The sequence below is a fragment of the Penaeus vannamei genome, chromosome 6 (genome assembly GCF_042767895.1).
Source record: "Penaeus vannamei isolate JL-2024 chromosome 6, ASM4276789v1, whole genome shotgun sequence".
In the NCBI taxonomy this organism is placed as follows: domain Eukaryota; kingdom Metazoa; phylum Arthropoda; class Malacostraca; order Decapoda; family Penaeidae; genus Penaeus; species Penaeus vannamei.
The window spans coordinates 12,074,234-12,101,733 of record NC_091554.1 but is presented as its reverse complement, the minus strand read 5'-3'; the positions used below and the strand labels follow the sequence as shown (position 1 = coordinate 12,101,733).

General features: G+C 50.0%; 1 long non-coding RNA gene across 2 annotated transcripts in view; it reads right to left on the bottom strand.

Annotated features, from left to right (window-relative positions):
- The window catches only part of LOC138862009 (uncharacterized), a 77,730-nt gene that overhangs the window by 22,938 nt on the left and 27,292 nt on the right, over positions 1–27,500 (bottom strand). For both annotated transcript variants that reach the window (XR_011398613.1, XR_011398614.1), the window contains exon 3: positions 2,467–2,520. This is a non-coding gene — a long non-coding RNA (uncharacterized lncRNA). The remainder of the gene's footprint in view (positions 1–2,466; positions 2,521–27,500) is intronic.

Sequence of the window (27,500 nt, the reverse complement as noted above, 5' to 3'; positions counted from 1 at the left end):
GGGAGAGAAAAAAACGGGAAAATGAGGAAAACAGAGGAAAAGCAGAAGCATTACGAAAAGGAAGAGGAGGGAGGGAGGGAGGGAGGGAGGGAGAGGGGGGAAGGAGGGAGGGAGACGCGTGGTAACCAGACCCAGTCACTATCTCTCCCCTCCCTTCCTCCTATCCCCTCCTCACCACACACGCACACACACACACACCCTCGTCCTACACTATGGTTGGGAACTCAAACCATATTATGTATACCGCACTGCCGATGGTTCGCTACCCCGTACATTCACGAGAGACGAAACTGTGTATTAAAACTCGAAACTTGCCATTGTTATTCCCTCCCTCCCCCTTCCCCCTCCCCCCTCGCCGCACACCCATTCAAGTGTTGGGGCGATAAATACCCGCGTGCAACACTTAAAATCCCAGAGCACTTACTCGGCACGTCCTGGGGGGGAAAAAGGAATCTCGAGATGTCCCAACACTTTTTGGCCCCGCGCTATATCATCCCTCTAAAAGCCTTCGACCTATATATCAAGAACACCTTAGCCATGAACTACAAAAGCTTTCCCTGAAATCATGCTCGTGGATTGCGACACTCACTGTCAAATCGCGGGCAAGTGGCTACATTTTTTTTATTTTTTTTATCGTCTTTATTTCGATCGATTTGCTATTTTTTCCCCCCAAGGGCGAGAGAAAGGCAGAGATTGGAAGGAAATCTCTGTAGAAAGTCGTCTACAGAAGATCTTCCTCCATAAACGCGAGAAAATGAAAACAAACAATTAAGCCATCCCTTCTCACCCCCTTCCTCCCCCCCCCCCTCCCCTCGCCCCATCCTCCCCCCTCTCTCCATCATCATCATCATCCTTAACTAGCAATTCACGATGCCCTAAACACTCCCCAACATATGGTGACCATCCCCGGGCCACTCCTTCGCTCCTGCATGGAATGTCAGCCATCCTTTCATTCTCACACACGCCCCCCCCCCCCTCCCCCCCTCCCCCTCCTCCGCCCGCTCGCTCGCGCCTCCTCCCGATCTGACGAGAATATTCCGGAACTTGCTCACTTACTGGCCCCTTGACGGCCGGGAAGCGCCGTTGGACGCCAACCTCGAAGCCTTTCTGTTTTGGTCGCCTTCTGCGCTATTGCTTCTCTCTTAACTATGTCTCGTGCCTGCGCCTGCCTGTTGGTTTGTTTTGTTTTTGGCCTTGCTTACTCTTGTCTGTTTGCCTGCCTATCTGTCTGTCTCTGTTTCTGACTCTGTGTGTCTGTCTCTGTCTCTCTGTCTGTCTCTGTCTCTCTGTCTGTCTCTCTCTCTCTCTCTCTCTCTCTCTCTCTCTCTCTCTCTCTCTCTCTCTCTCTCTCTCTCTCTCTCTCTCTCTCTCGAGCACCCTTACCACTTGGCATAACCACTCACCGACATTCCTCATTATCTCCTATCTTCATTCCAATTTCTCTCCTCCCCCTGCTCCCTTCCTCCTTCTCCTCTCCTCTCCTTCTCTCTTGTTCGTCTCCTTCTCCCTCCTCTTCCTCTATCTCAGCTTCTCCTCCTTCCACCTCTTCCTCTACTTCTTCTTCTCCTCCTCTTCCTCTACTTCTTCTTCTGCCCTTCCACCTCTTCCTGTACTTATTCTTCTCCTCCTTCCTCCTCTTCTCCTCCTTCCTCTACTTCTCCTCCTTCCTCCTCTTCTTCTTCTCCTTCCTCCTCTACTTCTCCTCCTACTCCTCTTCTCCTCCACCTTCTCTTCTTCCTCTACTTCTTCTCCTCCCCCTCCTCCTCTTCTTCTCTCTTCTCTCTTCTCCTTTCTCCCTCTCTCCCTCCCCTTAAATGACCAGCGACATCCCGACTGCACACCAACTTCAAGCAAGAGCCTTGTAAGTGTATCCTGAGGTAATGAACATTTTTCTCTTCACATTCACGTCCCTTTGTGAGGCACTGCTACGGCGTCCAGAGGGTAGGCCAGATCCTCGTCGGAACCCTGCTGGCACGCACACTCACGGGGGGGTTGGGGGTGGGCGGGGTGGGGGGCCCAGGGAGGGGTAATGTGTGGGTATGGGTGTAATCCGTTTGGAATGTGCATTTGCGCGATGTATGAATGTGTGTGCTCGGGGTGTGCTGTGTGTGCGTACTGTGTGTGATTTCTCTCTTTCTCTCTCTGTCTTTCTCTCTCTCTTTCTCTCTGTCCGTGTGCGTGTGCGTGCGTGTGTGTGTGTGTGTTTGTGTGTGCGTGTGCGTGATCTCTCTCTCTGTATGTATATGTATATATCTATATATATATGTGTATATGTGTGCGTGTGTTTGTGTGTGTATGTGTGTGTGTGTGTGTGTGTGTGTGTGTGTGTGTGTGTGTGTGTGTGTGTGTGTGTGTGTGTGTGTGTGTGTGTGTGTGTGTGTGTGTGTGTATTTATATGTGTGTGTGTGTGTGTATCTGTGTCATGTTTCTGCACGCGATCACGATACCCATGAAACTGCGATTTACCTGGTGTCATGTCACGCGCAGGATGGTCGCCTCCGCCGCCGCCGCTCACAGGATCTGGAAGGAGAGAGAGAAGGACCGTTAATACAGGAGTTCGGGCCTCAAGTCAACGCCCACACGTTAAGGGAGGCGGGGTGATATTTGGGCAATGGGGGGTGGGTGGGGGCGGGTGGGGGCGGGGTGATATTTGGGCAACGGGGGAGGGGTGTTGGGGGAAGATCAGGGTAAATGTGAGGGAGGGAGGGGGAGAGCGGTTGGGTAATGGGGAGAAATTGGAGGCGAAGGGGAGGGAAGGAGAAAGGGAGAGGGAAACGGATGGGTAGATGAGCAAAAAAAGACAAAAAAAAAAAAAAAAAAAAACGATAAAAGAAAGCAAGGTAGAAAAGAGAGGAGAGAATAGGGGAAAAAAACTGGGAGGGGGAGGGGAGGAGCCATAGGGGTCAAAGGGGAGGAGAGGGGTGAGGAAGGCATGAGAACCTTCTCCCGAATTTCTAAGGCGTTCCACGCACGCTCGCACGCTTCGTCTGGAGGAGGAGGAGGAGGGAGGAGTAGGAGGACGAGGAGGAGGAGGAGGAGGAGGAGGAGGAGGAGAAGGAGGGGGAAGAAGAGGAGGAGGAGGTGGAGGAAGAAGAGGAAGAGGAGGAGGAGGAGGAGGAGGAGGGGAGGGAGAGGAGGAAAATGAAGAGGAGGAGGAGGAAAAGGAAGAGGAGGAGGAGGAAAAGGAATAAGAGAAGTAGGAGGAAGAGGATGTGGACGAGGAAGAGGAGGAGGAGAACAGCCCGCCATTCCTGCCAAAAGCTTCAAACGGAAGAAAAAGGCGAAAAGAAGTAGCAAAGAGGAAGAACAACAAGAAACAGAACTCCGAAAGAGGAATAAAGAAGAAGCAGAAATAGGGAGACAAAGAAAAGAGAAAAAAAAGAAAGACAAATAAGACGAGTAAAAAAAGAAGAGAACGAGAAAAGAGGGGAAAAGTTAAAGAAAAAAAGGCTGATTAAAAAACAGAAAAAAGAGGAAGAAAGGAAGAAGAAGGAAAGAAGGAATGGAAGCCCCGCCCCCCTCGCCATCCCCGAGGAATGCGACACGCCCTCCGCCCTGGCTACATTCCTGAAGGATTCGGAGTAATTCAGAAAGGATATCGAAGCATTAAAACAAAAGCAGCGTAAGTGTGTGTATGAGCAAGTGTTTATGTGTGTACGTAAGTGAATGCGTGTGTGTGCGTGATTGTGTAAGCGTTTGTGTCTGTTTGTTTGTTTGTGATTGTGTAAGCGTTTGTGTGTGTGTGTGTGTGTGTGTGTGTGTGTGTGTGTGTGTGTGTGTGTGTGTGTGTGTGTGTGTGTGTGTGTGTGTGTGTGTGTGTGTGTGTGTGTGTGTGTGTGTGTGTGTGTGTATGTGTGTGTGTGTATCTGTCAGCGAGTGTGTGTGTGTGTGTCTGTCAGCCAGTATGTGTGTCGGGATTGTGTATCAACGTGCTTGCATCCGCGCGTGTACGTAAGCATGTATACAAGTATGTGCACATTTGAGAGAAGAAGAAAGACTCATCGAGGGTTCAGCGAAATCGCCCGGGTTCACACTCACGTCTCCGGGAAAGGAACAATGGCGTCGGGGTTCACTTCGCTCGTTGTGAAACCCTCAGCGCCTGCCTGTGTGAACCCCAAGACACACAAAGCGAAATAGAAAAAAAGAAAAAAAAAAGAAAAATGAACCAGTAAGCGAAAAAAAGAAAAAGAAAAAATGAAAAATGAATCAGCTGAATTCAAGAGTTAAGAAAAGGAGTGAGATGAAATGCATCGATGGCGTAGTAAGTAATGGTAGTGAGGTCGAATCTAAGAGAAAAAAGAGAAAGAAAGAAAAAGAGAAAATAGAGAGAAAATAGAGAGTCAATTGATGTGTTTGTGTTCTCCTCAGTGACACACGATCCGAGACAGTGCCTCGCCGGTGTCACGTGAGTCTGGTTTTCAGTGACATTTTAACGAGCGACACTCCCGCCCTCCTCCCCACCATCACCAGCAGTGCCATCTTCCCCGCCCGCCTCTGCCCCGTGGCCCTCCCCTTCCCCCCTCCACCCCCCCCCCTCGCACCACGGGACACTGGCACTGGTATCGTAGGGAGGCGGGTGTCAGTGCCAGGCCTCCATACAGGAAGTTACGGTGCATGGTAACGAGGTCATGATAGCCCCTCCTCCCCCCCCCTCCCTCCCTCTGCCCCCTTCCCCTTGTCCCTCCCTATCCCTTCCCTTTCTCCCTCCCTCTCCCTTCCCCTATCTCGCCTCCTCCCTCCCACCCTCCCTGTCCTTCCCTCCCCCTCCCTCCCGCCTATCCTCTGCCCCTATCCGCTTGCTTTAGTCTCTATTCCTTGCTGCTTCCCTCTTCGCCCTAATTCGGTTCTATCCTTTATCCATGTTTCTTTCTATCGCATTCGCTGCCCTGATTACCGATCTCTCCTTAAACGTCGTCTTGCGCCTTCACACTTGAGCCCTTTCGCCTGCGCTCTCTCTCTCTTCCTTTCTTTCTTTTTTCTTTGTTTCTCGTTCTCTTTATTCATTTCTTTCTCTTTCTTCCTTTCTTTTCTCTAATTCTCTTTCTCTTTCTTTCTCATTCTCTTCCCTTCTCTCTCTCTCTCTCTCTCTCTCTCTCTCTCTCTCTCTCTCTCTCTCTCTCTCTCTCTCTCTCTCTCTCTCTCTCTCTCTGTCTCTCTCTCATTCCCTCTGCTTTCCTCACCAATCTCTCTGTCTCTCTTCTTTTCTAAAAAATCCTCCTCCTCCCCTCGCCTCACTCGCCCACCCTTCGTCCTCCCTTCCCCCCTCCCCCTCCCCCCACTCCCACCTCTTTCATCCTTAAACCTCCTTTCTATCCTTTACTCAACCCTCACTCTCTCTCTCTCTTAAACCGCTCATCCCCTCTCAACCCAAATCTCTCCGTGTCCCCCACTTCTCTTTCCCCTTCCCGCCTCCCCTCTTCTTTCCTTCTTCCTTCCCTCTAACACACTTCAGTTCCTCCCCCTTTTCCCCTCCTTCTCTATCACCACCTAATCGCTTCCCCCTTTCCCCCTCTTTTTCCCTCCTACCTCCTCCTCTTTCCTTCTTTTTTCGCCTTCCCTTCCCCTTTAACACCCTTCCATCCCCTCTCCCCCCTCCCTTTCCCCCTACCGCTTCCCCTCATCCTCACTACAACCCCCCCCCTCCCCACTATCTTCCCTCGATCACCCCCTCACTTCCCCTTTCCTTCGGTTGCCTTATATGATTTATCAAAACATTTAGAATAGAGACAATGGTTATATTAGAAGTGATAACGTTGGTAATAACAAAACTAGTTATAAGAGTTGTGGGGTAATCATAATAATGGTAATACTATCAGAGATTATGCTTCTGATGCAAAGATTGTAACAATAAGGGGAATGTTGATCGTGAAAACAAAGGCAATATCCCCTTCCTTTTCTTTCTTTCTTTCTTCTTGTCCTCTTCCTTCCCTTCTAACACTATTCTATTCCTCTTCCCTCTATAACCATTCCTTCTCTCCCCACCCCTCTCCCCGCCCTTCTTCCCTCTCCTTTCCCCCCTCCCCCTCTCCCCACCCTTCTTCCCCTTCCCTTCCCCTTTCCCCTATCCCTCCCTCCTTTCCCCTCTCCTCTTCCCCTCCCTATACCCCCTACTCCCCATCTCCTCTTCCCCTCCCTATACCTCTACTCCCCCTCTCCCTTTCCCCTCACCCCTCTCCTCCCTATACCCCTTCTCCCCCTACCCTTCCCCCCCCCGTCTCCCCCTCCTCTCCCCCCACCCCCTTGCCTCCGGACAATGATGCTCTTGCCAGGTTACCTAAGCAGACGATGGCGCCCGTAACAAGGCTGTCATTCAAGTCTAGTAACATATATTGTAACAGGACCGTTTCGCATTCCGTAATAGGGGGTGGGGGGGTGGGGGGGAGGCGGTGAGGAAGGAGTTGGGTGGTAGGAGAAGTGGGTGGGGTGGGGGGCGGGGGCTATGAGGAAGGGGGCTGGAAGAGGAGGAAGAGGAGGAGGAGGAGGAGGAGGAGGAGGAGGAGGAGGAGGAGGAGGAGGAGGAGGAGGAGGAGGAGGAGGAGGAGGAGGAGGAGAAAGAGAATGAGGAGGAGAAGGATACGTATAAGAAGGACGAGGGGAGTGGGGAGTACGATAAAAGGGAGAGAGAATGAGAGAAGAGGAGGGAAGATAATAGTATAGACGGAGGAGGAGAGAGAAGAAAAGAAAAGGAGAAGGAGAGAAAGAAAGAAGAGAGAAAGAGAAGAAAAGAGAAGAGAGGAGAGGGGGCACACAGAATAGAAAGAACTAGGAAGGGGAAAAGGGAGGAGGAGGGGGAGGAGAAGGAGGAGTTGGGAGTGAGAATGAGTCCTGAGCTGTATTCCAACATGGCGGACAGTCCAGCACAGAAGAGAACCTTGTGCAACTCGTCAAGAGAAGCGGCGATTCCCTTCGTAACCAAGGATGAAACTCGGTTACATTAATGCATCGAAAACCGCAGTGCAACAGCAACAGCAACAACAACAAAAATAATAACAATAACGATAATGATAATAACAATAATAAGAAGAAAAAGAGAGAAAAAACAAGGAAAGAAGAAAGAAAGGAGATGTAATTCTATGATTTCAGAATCCATATACTCTCGAGTCGACAAAAAATCATTCTGATACATAAACAAACACATAGATAAATAAACAAATAAATAAATACATAACTACCAATAAAAATAAAACGTCCGAATTTACCAACGATAAACAGATATAAAAAACTACGATTCACGAGCGGCAGTTACATAAACCTGAGAGTACAAACAACAGGAACAAAGGCAAATTAGATCAGGCAATGCTCTTTTTCCCTTCTCTCTTTCTCTTCCACCTCTCTCTCTCTTTCTCTGCCTCTCTCTCTCTCTTTCTCTGCCTCTCTCTCTCTCTTTATCTTCCACCTCTCTCTCTTTCTCTTTCTCTGCCTCTCTCTCTCTCTTTCTCAGCCTCTCTCTCTCTCTCTCTTTCTCTGCCTCTCTCTCTCTCTCTCTCTCTGCCTCTCTCTCTCTCTCTTTCTCTGCCTCTCTCTCTCTCTTTATCTTCCACCTCTCTCTCTCTTTCTCTGCCTCTCTCTCTCTCTTTCTCTGCCTCTCTCTCTCTCTTTATCTTCCACCTCTCTCTCTTTCTCTACCTCTCTCTCTCTCTTTCTCTTCCATTTCTCTCTCTCTTTATCTTCCCCCATCGAGCGATAGATTGGTAGATAAATAGAAAGAGAAGCGAGAGAAGAGAAAAAAAAGGAGAAGGGGCGAAAAGATAAAAGAAGAGACGAGAAAACAGAGAGAATAAAGAGGAACCGAAATCCACAAGGAATAATAATAACAAGCCAGTTACTTAGCCGCAAAATCGAGCCCCATTTTGAGGACCCCGATAAATTCCTTTGATTTTTCCTGACTAGACGCATAGATCAGACCCCGGTGGACGAGATCGCTTCCGGTTAAAAAAAGGAGAAGAAAAAAAATATATAAGAAAAAACATGATGTTTAAATTCAGTTCTTTCTTTGTATTGTCTTATTTTTTTTCTGTTTCTCCATTCGTTTGTCTGTACGTCTGTCTCTTGCACTCTTTTGTAGTTTTACCCTGTCGGTTTCTTCATCCGTCTGTCTCTTGCACTCCTCTTCGGTAAGTCGAAGAATGGGGAGAAGGAGAAGGAGAGGGAGAGGGAGAGGGAGAGGAGGAGGGAGAGGGAGAGGAGGAGGGAGAGGGAGAGGAGGAGGGAGAGGGAGAGGAGGAGGGAGAGGGAGAGGAGGAGGGAGAGGGAGAGGAGGAGGGAGAGGGAGGGGGCACATGATACCATTTCCACCTTCATGGACTTTGAACTCTGTACTGCCCTGTTTCACAACCGTCTGAGAAAGATCCCTTTATCGTCTACAGAGAGGGACTGGTGGAGGGGGTAGGGAGGGAGGGGAGGTGTTGTAGGAGGGGGAGGGGAGGGAAGGGGTTGTAGGAGGGGGAGGGGAGGGTAGGTGGTGTGTCAGGGGGAAGAGAATGGGAGAGGAAGAGAGAGAAAGAGAGAGGGTAAGAGAAAGAGAAAGAGAAAAGGAGAGAGAGAGAGAGGTGGTATATTTGTGGGGAGAGGAGGGGGAGGTGGTATGTTGGGGAGGGGAAGAAGGGGTGGGAAAGTAGTAAGTAAACGGGGAGAGGAGGGGGAAGGTGGTATATGGGGGGGTGGGGGTGAGGAGAGTGGTGTGTATGGTGGAGAAAGGGAGAGAAGGTTGTTTGTTGTTGGGGCTGGGTGGGGGGGGGGGTGAACTGTTGCTTGTAGGGGGAGAGAGGGAGGGAGAGAGGAGCGGGTTGGGTGCGAGTGTGTTCGAGGGGAGGGAGAAGGTATAGGGGGAGGGGGGTGCTGATGATAAGGGCGTAGGTGCCTTGATAAGGTCACGTACGTTTATCATCAGCCGCGTCATTGGCCTTGAAGTTTGGGACGTGTGGAGGCCCAAACACACACACGCACAAATACACACACACACACACACACACGACACACATAACACACACGACACACACGCACACATATATACCCTTTCAACTTTTTCGATAATCCTATTTTATGCTGGCTACCTTATCTTCCCTTCTTATCTTAAAGATTATTTCGTATGTGACCTAAAATATTTTTTCTTGTTCTTCCTAGCTCTTACATACTCCATTTCCTCCCTCCTTTTTCACTCCCTTCTCTACCTACTCTTTCGTTCCCTTTTCCAATCTCAATATCCATTCCCTTCTAATTCCTATTCCCCTTCTCCTTTTTTCCGTTTTTCCTATTTCCCCTCCTCCCATCCTCTTCTTTCTTTCCCCTTTCACCCTCTCCCGTCAGGGTTTCATACCAACCCCAGGTCACCCATCATCCCCCCCCCACCCGCCCCACACTCCCATTCTGGGTGTACACAACACCTCTTTCCCCTCGACTTTCTCTCCCCTCATCTCTTTCTCTTCCCCTTCTCCGCCACCTCCTCCCCTCTTGTAGATGTACACACTAGCCCTACTCCCCTCCCTTCACCCCAGTCCTCTCCTCTTGTAGATGTACACAACAGCCCTTACTGCCCCTTCCCTTAGCCTCCTCACCTCGCCCCCCTTTCCCCCTGGGTCCCTCTCCCCTTTCCCCCTAGGCCTTACTCCCTCCCCTCTCCCTTTCCCTCCTGGACCCCCTCCCCTCACCCCACCCCTCTACCTTTCCCTCCTGAACCCCCTCCCCTCACCCCACCCCTCTCTCCTTTCCCTCCTGGACCCCCTCCCCTCACCCCACCCCTCTACCTTCCCCTCCTGGACCCCTCCCCTCACCCCACCCCTCTCCCCTTTCCCCCTAGGCCCCCTCCCCTCACCCCACCCCTCTCCCCTTTCCCCCTAGGCCCCCTCCCACTCCCACACCCCTCTCCCTCCTCTCCCCCTTCCCCTCCTGGACACCCTCCCCTCACCCTCTCCCCCTCTCTCCTTCCCCTCCTGGACCCCTCCCCCCACCCCACCCCTCTCCCCTTTCCCCCTAGGCCCCCTCCCACTCCCACTCCCACACCCCTCTCCCTCCTCTCCCCTCACCCCAATCCCCAAGTTTATGTCTGGGTCAACACAACATAAACTATAATGAGCCATCAGGTATCCGGCTTGCCTCGGCGCCCCAGTATCGAAGGAGTTTGGGCTTGCAAATGGCAGCCAGGCTTGTGCGTGGCGGGGGAGGGGGGGGGAGGGGGGAGTTCGGTGAAGGATACTCCAGGTGGGTGGGTGGGTGGGTGTGGGTGTGTGTGGGTGTGGGTGTGGGTGTGGGTGTGGGTGTGGGTGTGGGTGTGTTTGTGTGTGTGTGTGTGTGTGTGTGTGTGTGTGTGTGTGTGTGTGTGTGTGTGTGTGTGTGTGTGTGTGTGTGTGTGTGTGTGTGTGTGTGTGTCGGTGTGTTTGTGTGCGTGTGTGTGTAAGATATGATAGGTTAACTTGTATCATCATTACCTGGAAAGCCTATCCGATAAATCCCCCCTTGAGTTGATAACTGAATAAATAGACAAACGATTACCCCGATAGATAGACAGATTGCAGACAGACAGCAAAATAAACACGCAAGCCAGAATAATCTAAACACAACCTCCCTTTACCCCCACTCAAAAAAAAATGTCCCGTAAAAGAAATATGACAAAATTCACAACTCCGCTCTGCACAATTCGTTCATAGCTCCCCCCCCTCCACCACTTATAATTCCTCCCCCATCCCTTCCCCAACTCCTCCACCACCCCCTCCCCAACTCCTCCACCACCCCTTCCCCAACTCCTCTACCACCCCTTCCCCAACTCCTCCACCACCCCTTCCCCAACTCCTCCACCACCCCTTCCCCCAACTCCTCTCCCACCCCTTCCCCAATTCCTCCCCCACTCCCTCCCCGACAGACACAACGCCGCCGACACGCGCGGGAAGTCGGCGGAGGCAACGGCGGTTCGGCGGCTTAAGGTAAACAAACACGGCGGTCGGTACGGGAAGATGCTGCCCCCCTTGCCTATCCACCCCTCCCCCCATCTGTTCCTTAGTTTCGTCTTGAGTGCGCGTGTCTACGAGGTGTCGATCTCTCTGTCTCTCTCTCTATTTCTTACTCTCTCTCTATTTCTTACCCCCCCCCTCTCTCTCTCTTTCTTTCTCTCTCTCTCTCTCTCTCTCTCTCTCTCTCTCTCTGTCTCAATCTCTCTCTCTCTCTCTCTCTCTCTCTCTCTCTCTTTGCTCTCTCTCCCTTTGCTCTCTCTCTCCCCCTCTCTTTTCGTCTACGTCTGACTCGTATCTTCCCATCCTCCCTTATCTCCCGTAATCGATAACACTAACAATAAATAACAATAACAATAAAACCAGAGAAACAGTGCAGCCAATGGAAAGACCGGAGCAGAAGAGGCACTCTGAAAGGAACAAATCTTGGCACTGCACGACGCGCCAGTGCCCGGATGGCGACCTTGCTCATGGTCGTCGCTCGCTCGGCCAGGGCGCATCTGCCGCTGTCGGGTCTGTGGAGTGTGTGTTTGTTTGTGTGGTTGTGTGTGTTTGGAGAGAGAGAGGGAGGGAGGGAGGGAGGGAGGGAGGGAGGGAGGGAGGCGGAGAGGAAGGGAGGAAGGGAGGAAGGGAGGGAGACGGAGAGGGAGACGGAGAGGAAGGGAGGGAGGGAGGGAGGGAGGGAGGGAGGGAGAGAGGGAGGATGGGAGGGAGGGAGGGAGGGAGACGGAGAGGAAGGGAGGATGGGAGGGAGGGGGAGGATGGGAGGGAAAGGGAGAGGGATAGATAGATAGATAGAGAGAGAAGAAAAAAGAAAAAAAGAAAGAGAGAAAGAGAAAGGGTGGAAGGATAGAGAAAAACAAAAAAGGAAAGGAGAAAAAAACGGAAAGAAGAAGAAAGAAAAAGAAAGACAGACAAAGATAAAAAGAGAGAGAAAACAGAGCAGAAGGAGAGAGAGAAAGAGCAGGGCACTGAGGAGACAATGAGGATTCAAAACACGCCAGGAATGCTAAGTTACGTAACACTGAACTCTTTTTTTTTCTTTTCTTTTTTCTTTTTTTTTCTTTTTTTTTCTTCTTTTTTTTCTATCTTTTTTTGTTCTTTCCCCCATCGCTTGATAACAACTCGCTCGCTCACTCCGTCACTGAGGTCAAAGGTCAACCCTGACCCGACGTTGGGTATCGGGAGGTGTGGAGGAGGGGGAAGGAGGGGAATAATGGGGGGGGGGAAGGGAGGAGAGAGGGTCTGGGGAGGATGGAGGAGGGGGAAGGGGTAGGGGTATGGACGAGAGGGGGTCTGGGGAGGGAAAGGGGAGGAGGGAGAGGGAGAGGAGGATGAGGAGTGGGAAGGGGAGAAGATGGAAGAGGAGGAAGAAAGAAGAGTGGGCGACGTGGGAGAAAAAGTGGGGAAGAGGAGAGAGGGAGAGAAAGGAAGAGAGGGGAAAGTGGGGAAGAGAAAAGGAAGAGGAGAGAGATAGAGAGATAGGAAAGTGGGGAAGAGAAAGGGAAGAGGAGAGAGAATAGAAGAGTGGGGGAAAGTGGGGAAGAGGAGAGAGAGAGAGAGAGGGGTGGGGGAAGAGTGGGAAGAGGTGGGGAAGGGACCGGTGGGGAGGGAACGGCGATTCTCCGTCATATTACCGCCAATGAAACCCAACGCTGAGCTTAATTATTGCCTACTTCCTGGGATGAGGGTCTCTCCCGCCCGCCCGCCCGCCCATAAGCCTCTCCTGCCCATCAGCTTCTCTAGCCCGCCCGCCCGCCCATCCTCGCCACGATACGCCCACGTACGACATGAGAGCGGCAGCGTCAAGACATGAGGAGGTGGAGGAGGGAGGAGGGGGAGAAGGAGGAAGAAAGGAGGAGGAGGAGGAAAAGAAGAAGAAGGAGGAGGAGGAGGACGAGGAAGAGAAGGAAGAGGAGGGGGAGGAGGAGGAGGAGGTGGTGGAAGTTGAAGATGAGGCGAAAGAGGGGAGATCCCCATATGAGGCATGAGGTACCATTCAAGTGCCCGAGGTCAGTGAGGAGAACGTGAGGTAAGGTTGTTATGATAAGAGAGATAAGCGAAAACTAAGGTAAACTAAGATAAGCCAGAACAAAATAAGGGAGGGGGACAGGCCAGAATAACGTAAAATGAAGTAAGGTGGGGCGGGGTAGGATAGACTAAAGATAGGGGCGCTGAGCAAGTAGATAAGGAACGAGGGTGATGCAGAGTGGGCAACACCCCCCTTCCCCCTCCCCCACCCCTTCCCCCCTCCCCGCGCTCTCTGCACCACAAGCAACGGGCCAGAACAAAGTGCACCGCTAAGGGACGACTCATCCCACCCTGCTCAAGTATGTGTGGTATGAGATATAACAAGGATGCCATAACGGAGCGCATACATTACATGATTCACTTACGCTCGCACGCACACACAACACACGAACACGGTCACACACACACACAAGCTCACATACAAACACACACACATGCTCTCATATGATCGACCCCCAAAAGAGAAGAAAATCCTGCAACAAAAACATAGACACGAGCAACGTATTTTAACGGGATACGGGGACGGGAGAGGAAAGGGAAGGGGGAAGGGGAAGAGGAAAGGGCAGGAGAAGGGATAGGATAAAGGAGAAGAGGGGGCAGAGGAAGAAGCGAGAAGGACCAGGAGGATGGAGAGGGGAAAGAGGGGAAGGGAGAAGAAAGAACGCGACGTAGGGAAGGCGAAGATGAGGAGGGCAGAAGAGAGGGGAAAATAGGGGAAAGGGGAAAGCAGGAGTTCCATTACAGTCACAAGTGCGCTTGAAAACCCTTCTGGTGGACCGAAAAGGAATGTCATCTCACTGATCACCACCACTAACCTATATCACTCCCCCTTCCCCTTCCCCCCCAATACCCCCATCCACAGCCCCTATACCTTATACCCTCCTCCCTCCCCCCTCCTCCCATCCCCCGCCCCTCCATCTCCGCTTACCTCTGTCCCTACATCCTCATCTCTCCTACATAGCCCCTATATACCTACCTCCCTTTCCCCTTCCCCTCCCCACTCCCTCCTCCCTGCCTCTCCCTTCTCCCTCCTCCTCGTCTCTCTCCCTATGCCCACCGCCCACCTCCACCACACTGTCTAACCGCGATGGAGTTGGGAGTAGAATGCGTGGAATAGGAGGAAGAGGAAGAATAGGAATGTTGAATTTCCTTCTACTCCACATCCTCTCTCTCTCTCTCTCTCTCTCTCTCTCTCTCTCTCTCTCTCTCTCTCTCTCTCTCTCTCTCTCTCTTCATCTCCTAACCCCTCTCTCTCTTCTCCCCTTTTCTCGACATTCGTCTCTCTTCCCACTCCCTTATCCCATCCTCCATTCCCCCCTCTATCTCTCAATTACCCCCATTCTCCCCTCTTTCACTCCCTATTCCTGTCTATCCACTTCCCTCCCTCCTCCCTTTTCATATCTATCCTCTCTTTTAACCCACCACTTTCCTCCCCAACTACCCATCACCCTCACCCCATCTAACCCCTCCCATTTCCATTCCCCCATCCATACCTCCTCCTCTCCCTCCCCCACCCCTCCCCCCTTCTCCCTCCTCTTCATTCCCTCATCCACCCCTTCTCCCTCACCCCATCCACCCTCCCTCCTCTCCATTCCTCCATCCACCCTTCCCCCATTCCATCAGCCATCCACCCTTCCCTCCTCTCCCTCACCCCATCCACCCCTCCTCTCCCCCACTCCACCCACTCCTCCCTCCTCTCCCTTACCCCATCCACCCTCTCCAGTTCTTCATTCCCCATCCACTCATCCCCCCCCCCTCCCCCAGACGGCCCACAGCCTGCGCCCCCAGCCTTCTCCTGAGTCTTCTCCATCTCCGTATTCTGATAACAGTCCTTGGCGTCTAGACCCCGCCAGACTGATTTTTTTTTTTTAGTTTTTTTCCTTTTTTTAGTTTTTTTTTTTCTTTTTCTTTGAGGGGTGGAGTAGGGAAGAGGGAGAGAAAGAGGGTGAGGGAAGGAGACGGATGAATTGGGAGAGGGGGAATGAGGGAGGGATTGATGGTTGGATGCAGGTTGGGGGATGGGGGAGGAAAGGAGCAAGAGGGAGGGAGAGAGAAAGAGAGAGAAAGAGATGAAAAAGGAGAAAGAGAAAGAGAGAGGGTGAGGGGGGGGGAAGGTGATATATAAATAGAGGGCAAAAAGGAAGAAAATTAAGCGAAAAGAAAAGACAAACAGGGAAAAATATATACACACATATCGAAACCATAGCAGGCCTCCTCCTCCCCCTTACCCCCCTCCCCGTCCCCCGTGCCTCGCTCCGCCTCGTTCCCCGGGCGTGTAACGAGCGCGCGTGCGGGCCTGTACGAAGTGGGCGGCCAAGAAGAATGCTCTGGAAGGGCCGCGTCGATGCTGCGAGGGCGACTCTCTGGCGGCGGTGTCGGACGCGGCGGCCTTGCGACGCTGTGGCAACTCTGTCAACTATGGCACCGCGGGCTAATATTCCGCTCTGTTTTGTTTCGCTTTTGTTTCCCTTTCCTCTGTGTTTCTTCTCTTTTTCCGTCTCTCCCTCTTCTCTTTTTTCCGCTTTCGTCTCGTCCTCCTTCTCTTCTCCTTCACTTTTTTTCTTATCGAATTCTTTCGTCGCCTCGTCCTCCTCCTCTTTCTCCACTTTTTCCTTATCGAAATTTTTCTCCGACTTCTATTTTTCTTCCTTCTCCTCTTTTTATCCCTCTTCTCCTCCTCCTCCTTCTCCCCCACTGTCCTCCCTTCCTCTCCCACATTAGAAGACATGTCCTTTTACGTTTTATTTCTTATTTACTTCTTCGCCTCTTTCTATTGCGTCTCTCTCTCTCTCTCTGTCTCTCGCTGTCTCTCTCACTCTGCCTGCCTGCCTGTGTCCCTCCCTCTCTCTCTCTCTCTCTGCCTCCGTTCCTTCCCTGTTTCTATTGCCTCCATTTCTTCCCTTGTTCTTCTTCCTGGTTATTCATGTCTCTGTTTTAACCAGTCCCCCTTCTCTCTCCTGCCACCTTCCATCCCGCAGTGCCGGAATGCCGTGGCACCCGTGGCACTGCCTGCCTCGACGCCGCCGCCGCCGCCGCGAGGTGAGATAATTACCCGATAAAAAATAATAACATAATCACGGGAACAGACGCAGCCTCTCCCCTCGCCCGCGCGCCCTGCCCGACCCTGCGTACGTACATATATACACACACACTCCAGGATGCGGCAGACGCTGGTCGCATGCCCGCCCGCACACGCACTCGCACACGGACACACACACACACACACACACACACACACATACACACTGACGGCATAATACACTCGAACAGAAAAATAAATACTTCCAGCTAATAATTATGTAAACGAAAGCCTATAGATATACGAAGGTTGACATGGAAAAAGAGAGAAAATGAGAGAGAGAGACAGAGAGAGAGAGAGAGAGAGAGAGAGAGAGAGAGAGAGACAGAGAGAGAGAGAGAGAGAGAGAGAGAGAGAGAGAGAGAGAGAGAGAGAGAGAGAGAGATAAACGCGAGAGAGAAAGCGCGAGAGATAAAGAGAAGGAAAGAGAAATAGAAAGAGGAAGAGAAAAAGAAAGAAAAAGAAAGAGAAATAGAGAGAGAGAGAGGTTCCAAGATCCACCGCCAGAGGGATGACGTTCGGCCCCAGCATTCGGAGTGACAGTAGGACCACGACACGAAGGAAGATTACACTGAAGGACGTGGTCGAAGGAGGGAGAGGAGAGGAGGAGGCGAAGGAGGAGAGGAGGAGGCGAAGGAGGGAGGGAGGAGGCGAAGGAGGGAGGGAGGAGGCGAAGGATGGAGGGAGGAGGAGGGAGGGAGGAGGGGCAGGGAGGAAGGAGGGGAAGGAGAGGGAAGGAAGGAGGCGTGGAAAGGGCAGGGAGGGAGGAAGGATAGGGAGGGGGAGGAGAGGGAAGAAAGGAGGGGTGGAAAGGGCAGGGAGGAGGAAGTGTGGAGGGAGGAGGAGGAGAGGAGGAGGCGAAAAGGGAGAAGGAGGAGGAAGAAAAGGGCGGAAGGGAGGGGATGGGGAGTGAAGAAAGAAAAGGAGAAACCAGGAAAAACAAGCAGAAGAATAAAGGTCATGAGAATGAAAAGAGAGAGAGAGAGAGAGAGAGAGAGAGAGAGAGAGAGAGAGAGAGAGAGAGAGAGAGAGAGAGAGAGAGAGAGAGAGAGAGAGAGAGAGAGAGAGAGAGAGAGAGAGAAGAGCGAAAGGGCGAGAAGCGTGGTGGTGTAACAATAACTGGAGGGGAGTAAACCTGTCACAGGAAACCAATACGTGTTATCTCTGGCCGGCTGGAGCTTCCACCTTCTCTGTGGCATCGGGACTCGCTTGGGGGCGGGGAGGGAGGGAGTGGGGGGAGTAGAGAAGGGAAAGGGAGAGGGGAGTAGAGAGGGGAAATGGAGTGGGGAGTAGAGAAGGAAAGGGAAGGGAGAAGGAAGTGGGGTGCAGTGGGAAGAGAGGGAGTGGGGTGGAGTGGGGGAGTAGGGAGTAGAGAAGGGAAAGGGAGTGGGGAGTAGAGAAGGAAAGGGAAGAGGAGAAGGAAGGGAGTGGGGGGTGTAGGGATTCGATTGGGGGCAGGGAGGAAGGGATTGGGGGGAGTGGGGAGTAGAGAAGGGAAAGGATGAGGGGGAATGAAGGGAGTGGGGTAGGTGGTGGGGAGTAGGAAGTAGAGAAGAGAGAGAGGGGAAGGAAAGGAGTGGTGTATGGGGGAGTAGGGAGTAGAGCAGGGGAAGAGGGAAGGAAAGCAGCTGAGTAGGGGGGAGTAAGGAGTAGACAAGGAAAGGGAGGGGAGGGGGTGGAGAGAGGAGTAAAGGATAGAAAAGGACAAGAGAAGGGAAAAGGGAGAGATGGTAGGGAGGCAGAGTGGAGGAGGGAGAAAGAGAGGAAAGATCGAAGATCAAGAGGGAGAATGAGCAGTGTATTTGCGAGTGTGTGTGTGTGTGTGTGTGTGTGTGTGTGTGTGTGTGTGTGTGTGTGTGTGTGTGTGTGTGTGCGCGCGCGCGTTGCCGTCCACAATGAACCCGGAACGCCTTGAAACATTCCCTCAAGAAGAGTAAATAGAACCTAAACGACACAACTGATCCGGCACTCATCGTAACCATCACTAAGCACGTGAGGCAAGACCTAGTGATGCAACACCGCAACAAAAAGGCTTCTGGTGTGGTCCGCACGCACACACGCACACACGCACACGCATTCACACCCAACGCGAAAACATACAAGAAAAAACACCTTAAACCAATCAATTTTACAAAAAGACGTACTAAATATAATTTTCCTACCTTTACTGAACACATACACACACACACACACACACACACACACACACACACTCACTCACACACACACTCACTCACACACACACACACATACATACACACACACACACACACACACACACACACACTCACACACACACACACTCACACACACACACACACGCACATACACACACACACACACAGACACACACACACACACACACACACACACGCACATCCACACACACTCACACACACACACACACACAAACACACCTACACACCCACACGCCACGCAAACCCCCTTCACCACATTCCCAACCTCACCTAACCGAACCGCCCCCAACCCTGCCCCCTGTGACTAACCAGGGGCTTCCGACTTCCGGTAACCCCTGCGCATGAGGATCTGAACCCCTACAAACTACAGCATTCCTCAATCAATAGGATCTGAATGCGCTTAAATGGAAACCCGACCCGCCTGTGCCTCTTTGCGTGCGCTCTCCTGTCCGCGAGGGAGAGGGCGAGCCAAAACTTGAGTGCGTTGGTGTTTGGCGAGTGAGTGTGTGACTGAGTGTGTGTGTGTAAGTGTGTGACTGAGTGTGTGTATGTGTAAGTGTGTGACTGAGTGTGTGTGTGTGTGTGTGTGTGTGTGTGTGTGTGTGTGTGTGAGAGAGAGAGAGAGAGAGAGAGAGAGAGAGAGAGAGAGAGAGAGAGAGAGAGAGAGAGAGAGAGAGAGAGAGAGAGAGAGAGAGAGAGAGAGAGACGGACAACAGACAGAGAAAGAAGAAACGAAAGAAAAAAGAAAATAAGATGAAAAAAACGAAAGAGGGAGAGAGAGAAAGAGAGAGAGAGAAACAGCGAGAAAAGGAATGCCGGAAACACAATAAGCGGCCACCGTTCATAAGAGAAGCATAAGGCTTAGCGTCCATCACCGACCAACATCCCGCCATTTTATCAGAGCGGCCGTAGCGGCTAGTCCAAGCACTCTTGCTCTGCCAAATTCAATCAGATTTATTGATGATTTCCCGAATAACTGATTAATTGTGATTACACCATTTACCCATAACCCCACAACCCCACCTGTGGCAGCGCGCCTGTGTATCACTTTGCTGCGACGGATCTGCTCCTGTAATGAAGGACACCCTGGGCGCCCGTTTCCATGGCGTGTATTTTCTTTTTTTTCGTGTTCCGTTTTCTGTTTTGTTGTTTTATTCCTTTCCGTTTTCTGTTTTGTTGTGTTTTTTCTTTTCCGTTTTTCTGTTTTCTGTTTATTTCGCGTTCCGTTTTCAGTTTTGATTTTTTTTTCCTTTCCTCTCTTTCGTTCGTTCTATTTTCTATTATTCTACGATGAACAAGAGTTTGAAATTATACCAAAAGCACCAGATGATCGTAAGGAAAAAATATGGTCATACATCAAACTCTCGGTAGTGATAAAAATAACGATTTTAACTATATCAATAACATTATCACCAACAACAAAATCACGTAAAGGGATAAAATTTCTCTCTTTCTCTCTCGCTCTTCTCCCGCGCAGAAAAAAAAAACTAAAATCCGCTCTGTCGGTCGGCGGCGCCATTCATTCCGTGTAATAACTAGAGGCAATATCCAACTTCAAACTTTGTGGCGCTTTTCGTAAACGTATAAATGGCTCGGTGATAATGTCGATAATATGACGAAAATAATAGTCAACCGTGAAAGGAACTGAAATAATCGTGACGACGGAGATGAGAAATAAATATACGCAAAACGGAAGATGAAAATAGTCAAATCAATGGCTACCGACGTTCCAATTTCATCGCTGCAACGCCAAAATTTTTTAGGAAAAAAGGCAAAACGAAGCATAGAATGAGCAATATCAACAATGAAAAAGAAAAGAAAAGAAAAAAATCTGGGTTGGTCGTGTAGTCCGTCAATCGGCCTCCAAGGAACTCGCCCGCACGCACGCACGCACGCACGCACGTTCACACACGACACATCCGCTGCCATTTTCTAACGAAGCTTTTTATCTATGTATTTATTAATATTTTTTTATTTTATTTTTTTATGAGGGGGGGGGGGGGTAGTGGCGCTCACGTGCTATATTTCATTGATGGAGAATCGGTGTCGCTTGCTTTCATCCGCGATTTTTATTTAAATAACGTAAGTGATCGTCTGTACCCGTCTTCCTTCCCTCTCATTCTTTCATTATAATATTTCCATGAAAAAAAGCGAAATACAGCAAACTTGTAATTGTTCTCAATCTGTTACTATTTACCGTCTGGCGCACTAAGAAAAATAGCAACAAATAAAACTTCTCATCAACCAGTCCCTCGAATAGCGCTTAGCCAAGAGCTGATCTCCGCCGATTCGGATCGCGAAGCCCATGAAGCGCCTCCGAATCCGCTAAGGCCGCTTCCGCATCTATTGAAGCTCCGAATCCGTTAAAAAGCTCGTAATCACTACTGACGGAGCTTCGAAACCGTTTAAGAAGCTTCGCATCCGATAAAATAACTATCCGATAAAACCATTTAAAGAAGCTTCGAAATCCACTTTAAGAAAAATTTCGAATCTATAAAAGAAGCATCGACTCCATTAAAATTAGCTTCGAATCTGTCAAAGACGATTCGAATTCGTAAAAGAAGCATCGACTCCATTAAAATAAGCTTCGAATCCATCAAAGACGATTCGAATTCGTGAAAGAAGCTTCGCCTCCATTGAAAAATGCAGCGAGTCAACTGAAGAAAATTCCGAATCCACTGAAGAAGCTCCGAACCCGTCGAAATTCGAGTCAGCCGGACTGTGAGCCGCTGCTTGCATACTCTCGACGTTCATCTTATCTTATCTTCCTGCCGAGACCAGGGTCAGATAAGTGAATGAAAAAAGTGACTGGAATAATCATAGTGAGGCGTAGTGTAAACGGAGAGGAGAGATAAAAAATACATATACACATATTTTCGTTGACAACTGACTCGACCTTGGAAGCAGTTACCGAATTTTACCGTTCGTGCAGCTCCGAATTATATTTACATTATCCTTTCGAATCACATTTCCATTCCAATTTAACCAGATGTGAAGATATATATATTTCTTTTATCCGAACTTTCTTCGATAGCTTATCCAACCAAGAGGACTCCAATGAATGGATATCCGTTCGTCATAGCCACGGACAAAAATCGAAAAATGGAGAAAAAAAGGGAAGCAAAAAGAAAAACAGACGGGACTGACGCAAGTAGCGCTGGGTACTTATCTAATCATACGGTCCTCTACACGCTATGGAAGGACTGTGCATCGAGTACTTGCGTGGCTAGAAGAGCAGCCTGTCTGCGCATGACATTCCTTACAGCCCCTGTGTCACAACGGCTGAAGCGGCTGGACATCTGACGAGACAAGGGCGGAAAGGGAAGCAGAATAGGTTTCAGTGCCTTTCGTGCGGGGGCGTTTGAGAACCAAAAGGGTATTTACCAAAGTAGTTAAAGATGTACTTTTGAGTGTAAGTATATATAATATGTGCATGTGTGTATAAGTGTATTAGTGTGTGTGTGTAATATATATATATATATATATATATATATATATATATATATATATATATATATATATATATATATATATATATATATGTAAACCTTCTCGGCTGCAGAATCCGGGCCAGCCAGCAGACGGACCTCCGCTCGGCTAGGCAGAAGCAGAAAAAGCTGGAAGATAAGGAGAACAAAACACCCATCTCGGCGTGGCCTGACATCTGCCCTTCGCTGACAACGTTGTCTGATCCCCCGAGACATACGGACGTCTGGGGGATCCTGAGGAGGAGCCTCGACGGGGACATCCACCGCGGCTGGAGAAAGGACTATTTTGCGTGGCTGACATTCACGTGGACAGACAGGTACACGCAAGCGGGCGTAAATGGATGCAGATACAGTCGGAAAAAATAATAAATAAATACGCTATGTGCATTTGCAGAATTACGGATTACAGAACCTGCACGCGCAACACACACACACACACACACACACACACACACACACACACACACACACACACACACACAGATTTACGTTTTGTTCACATGCATACGCGCACGCACACAGGGTGAGACCCCCAAGCAGAGCCAACGTAGCTCAGTTTGGCCACAGGGGAGGGCGGGGAGGGGGGGGGGGAGAAGAGGGGAATGAGGACGAGAGGTAGTAGGGGGGGGTATGACAGAGGGGAGGGGAAGGGGGCGTTGAGGGGAAAGAGGGAGGAGAGGAGGGAAAGAGAGAGGAAGGGGGGGGGGGAGGGGCGGCGGTAAGGCATAGGCATTAGCATGAATAAACTCCTCAGATTTACATAAGTTAGATCAATTTAGCTCAAGGGTCCGCTATGACAACAACAAGCCACAGTATGCCGTGTTGGCGTGTTATTAAGACCCGTGACGCTAGCCGTTTTATCGTTCGCTTTTTGTTATTTCAGCTTTGTTAAAATAACCCGACCGGGGGAAAGAACCGCTGCCAGATTAGTGCTAATGTCACCATCGTGTGAGATTTTTTTTCCTCTCGATTTTTCTCCCTCCCTTTTCCTTCCTTCCTCCCTTTTTCTCTCCTTTTTTTCAGTCGCTATTGTTATGAAAATTAATGCTATTCTTAAAACGACTTGTGGAAATGCGTGTACGATAATGGCGGCGGTAAAAGTATTAGTAACGGTAGTTGCAACGATTACTGTAGCGTGGCAGCAGTCAGAAAAAAATATCGGCATTAGTAATAGTAATATAAGTAATAGTAATGGCAGTAGTAATAGTAGTATTAGTTACAGCAGTGGTAATAGCAGTGGTAGTAGTAGTAGTAGTAGTAGTAGTAGTAGTAGTAGTAGTAGTAGTAGTAGTAGTAGTAGTAGTAGTAGTAGTAGTAGTAGTAGTAGTAGTAGTAGCAAAAAAGAAGAACGGGAAAATAAAAGGAAAAGAAGAAGAAAAAAAAAAGACGAAATGGAAAAGAAGAAGAAAAAAGACGAAACGGAAATGAAGAAGAATGAGAAGGCAAACTTGGACATAAAAATTTGCGAAGAAAGAGACACGAGAAAGAGAAGACAGCGGCTGTGGAAGGTAGGATCCAAACCTCAGACTTAGATCCACCTTTTTCCTTCCTCCCAAAAGCTATATAAAACCCGTGTAATTCTCAAGGAACTTTGGACAGAGACGCCACTTGTATAGCGGCCATGACCACGATAAATAGTTCTTGCAGTTATAATTTGATTTCCTTATTTTCCTCTTATTTTTGTTCTCCAAATATGTATATATATATATATTTTTTTTTCTTTTTAAATCTCGAAATCAGGATATGAGTGAATACAGTGTTCTCGTAGGCCAGAGACATCGTACTATTTTATTTAGGTCTGATCTGAGTATAACTTTTAACGGGATTTTTTATATGTCTGGAGAGAATAGTCGACGCGCTGGTAATTTTAATGAGAATGGTTTATCATTAATATCCTTATTGAAATTTATCTTGTTTCAACTACTACCATTATTATCCTTATTATTATCCTTATTGTTATCATTATCAATATTACTATCATAATAATCATTATTCCATCTATTATTATCAATACTATCAGTGTCTTCTGTTTATCCGTCATTATCACCAGACTATCAAACACAACGTAAAACAATTACACGAAACAATATTAACTCAGATAACCACCATAACTCCATCGTCACCATAACTTACCTGTAACAATGGCACCATTCCGTGATTAGCCGCCAACCTGTTCACGCCAACTATCACCGCTAATCATTATCACCGTCACCATACCCCCCCCCCCCTCTCCCCCCCGGCGCCAGTGGGGTACCAAGATTTACATAACTGAGTGCAATACAACTCGGGCACTGGGGGGGGGGGTTGTACTTGCACCTGGGGGGTACTTATTTCTTTTTTTCTTTTTTGTTTTTGTTATGTCAGAAAAGTTTCTTCCTATACAAGGGGCTGACAGAGAGGGGGGAGGGGGAGGGGAGGGGTAGAGGGAAAGAGGGAGAATGAGAGAGAGAGGGAGAATGAGAGAGAGGGGGAGAATGAGAGTGAGAGGGAGAATGAGAGAGAGAGGGAGAATGAGAGAGAGAGGGAGCGTGAAAGAGAGAGGGAGAGTGAAAGAGAGAGAGAGAGAGAGAGAGAGAGAGAGAGAGAGAGAGAGTGAGAGAGAGAGAGAGAGAGAGAGAGAGGGAGAGTGAGAGAGAGTGAGAGAGAGAAAAGGGAGGGGGGAGAGATGAAGGCAAAAGAGTCAGTGACAAGGAGAAGTGATGGGAAAAGGAGAAAATGATAACAGAAGAGGAGGTAAATCGAAAAGGAGGAAAGAAAGGAAAGGAGACGGGGTAAATGATAAAAAGCGAAAAGGTTAGAGGGAGGAAAAGAGATAAGGAAAGAAAGGAATGGCGTGTGAAAGGATGGGAGACAAGAAACAAAATACGGTATATGGATATCTGGGAAATCATAAGGGTCAGGAAAAAAGAGTAACTGGTCTCCCTTCTCTCTCTCTCTCTCTCTCTCTTTCTCTCCCCCAAGATCCCTCTCCCTCTTCCCTTCACACAGCTAACGTATCGAAGGAGGCACGAGCGGACAACTGCCTCCACATTTACATATTCCACATATTTCACTTCGCCGGGGGAGGAGGGGGGTGGAGGGAGGGGTGGAGGGAAGGGCAGGAACGGGAGGGGTGTGTTTTGGAGGGGGGGGGGGGGGGAGGGGGAGGGAGGAGGAAGAGAGGGAGGGAGGGGACGAAGGGGGAGATGGGGAGGAAGAGATGGAGAGGAGGGAGAGGAGGGGAGAGTGGGGAGGGGGAGGGAAAGGGAGAGGGGGAGGGGGAAGGAGGGAAAGGGAGAGGGGGAAGGGTGGGAAGGTGGGACACAATGCTCTCCGAATGGAAAAGAGACAGGGGTGGGATACGGGTGGAGGTGGGGGGTTGGGGGAGTGAATGCCGTGGTGTATGATCCCTGAGTTAGCTCCATTGGGGGGTCAGGGTGGGGGAAAGGGGGGAGGATGGGGGAGAGGGAGGGAGGGAGGGAGGGAGGGAAAGGGAGGAGGTGTGGGGGTGGCGAGAGCGAGTGTGAAACTGGATGAGATAATTTAGGATGATTTAAGAAATAGGAATGGAGAACAAAGGGAGAAAAGGAAGAAGAAGAAGAAGAAAAGCAGATGGAAAGAGATAAAGACGAGGATGAAGAAGAAATGGATAAACAGAAAGAGGGAAGAAAAAGGCAGGGAGGGGATAAAGACTAAGAGGAGGGAGAAACAGAAGAAGCAAGAAGCAGCGACGGAGGAGGAGAGAGGGGGAAAAAGATGAGAACAAAGAGAAGAGAGTGAGAAAAAAAGGGGGAACGAAGGAGGGAAGAGGCAAGGGTAAGAAAGGGATAAAGAGGGGAAAGTGAATAAGGAATCCCGCCCGAGACATAACGGTACAAAATGGGCGGTGGATGGACGGGCGGAGGTCGATCGCCTGCTATCGTGGGCGGGCGTGGGCGGCTATCGTGGGCGGCTCGAGAGAAAAATAGCGGGTGACATCTCGCTACTGAGGGCGGTTGTGTGCTTGAGGGAAGACTGGGTGTGTGGAGGAGTGTCGAGTGAGGGGAGGAGGGGAAGGGTGTGTGTGTCAAAGGAGATGAGAGGGAGGGGGGGTCAGGTGAGGGGGAGGGGGTTCAAGTGAGGGGAGAGAGGAGGGGGTCAAGTGAGGGGGAGAGGGAGGGGGGCAAGTGAAGGGAGAAGGAGGGGGGTCAAGTGGGAGGAGGGGGAGAGGGTGTGAGTGTCCAAATGAGAGGAGGAGAGGGAAGGGGTGTCATATGAGGGGAGGGGAGGGTACGAGGTGTCAAATGAGGATAGGGGGAGAGTGTGTGTCAAAGGTGAGGAGGGGGGGGTGCAGAGTGTCAAGTGAAGGGGAAGAGGGGGAGGAGGGAGTGTCAAATGAGAGGAGGGAGGAGGAGGGAGTGTCAAATGAGAGGGAGGGGGAGGAGGAGTGTCAAAATGAGAGGAGGGGGAGGGTATGAGTGAGCGGAGGAGAGAGAGTCCAATGAGGACAGAAAGCTATATGCTTGCGTGATTGAGGGAAAGAGATATATCAAGCGAAAGGAGAGGAAGGTGTGAGTGCGTGAGTCTTCTTTTTTCCTTTCTTTCCTTCTCTCTCTCTCTCTCTCTCTCTCTCTCTCTCTCTCTCTCTCTCTCTCTCTCTCTCTCTCTCTCTCTCTCTCTCTCTCCCTCCCTCCCTCCCTCCCTCTCTCTCAGTTTAGGGGAGGAGCAGGTGTGTGCGTGTGTGTATCTGCAAGTATCAAATGAGGGGAGGCGAAGGTAGGTGTGCGTGAGGAGAGAAGGTGAAAAAGAGGGTGTGTTTGAGTGTCAAGTGAGTGAGGATTAGGACTGAGCCTTGATGAGACGGAGAAAGGATATAATTAAGGTCATAATGATGATAAAGGTCTAACTAATCCGAGCATCATACTGTGGGAGGGAGGGAGGGAGGGAGGGAGGAGGGAGGAGAGGGAGGGAGGGAGGGAGGGAGGGAGGGAGGGGTGGGATGGATGGATGGAGGGAGGGAGGGTGTGAGGGAGGAGGGAGGGAAGGGGTGAAAGAGGGGAGGCAGGTAGGGAGAGAATGAGGAGTAGAGAGAGGGAATAGGACAGGGGAAAATAAGACTGAGGAAGAGGGGAGGAGGAGAAGGAAGAAGAATAGGAGGAAGAGAGACGAAGAAAAAGAAAGAAAGAAGAGGAGAAGGAGGAGGAGGAAGAGGAGGAGGAGGAAGTAGGAGAGGAGGGGAAAAGGAAGAAAAAAAAAGTAGGAGGAAAAGAAGCAGAAAAAAAACAAAGACTGAAGAGGAACGAAGGAGGTAAGAATACAAGAAAGGAAAAAATAGATAGCCAGATAGATAAAAGGAAGGGAGGAGGAGGAGGAGGAGGAGGAGGATCCACCAACATCTCCTCAAAGAAAGGTGGAGACGCGGCTGTAAGTTTCTCAGAAAAAAACTTTTCGTGTAAAAAAAAAGACAGGAAAAAGAGGAAGAGAGAAACATCAATAAAAGTTCTGGGTTAAGGAGAGTGAGATTAAATGTAAAGGATGAAGAGGAGAGGTTGATAATATTGCGCATAACAGGAAAAGGAAAGAGTTGGATAAATCGGAAAATAAAGATTGAAAGAGAGATAAATGAGAAAGACAGGCAGACAAACAGAATGAATGAGAGAGAGAGAGAGAGAGAGAGAGAGAGAGAGAGAGAGAGAGAGAGAGAGAGAGAGAGAGAGAGAGAGAGAGAGAGAGAGAGAGACAGAGAGACAGAGAGACAGAGAGACAGAGAGACAGAGGAGACAGAGAGAGAGAGCAGAGAGAGAGA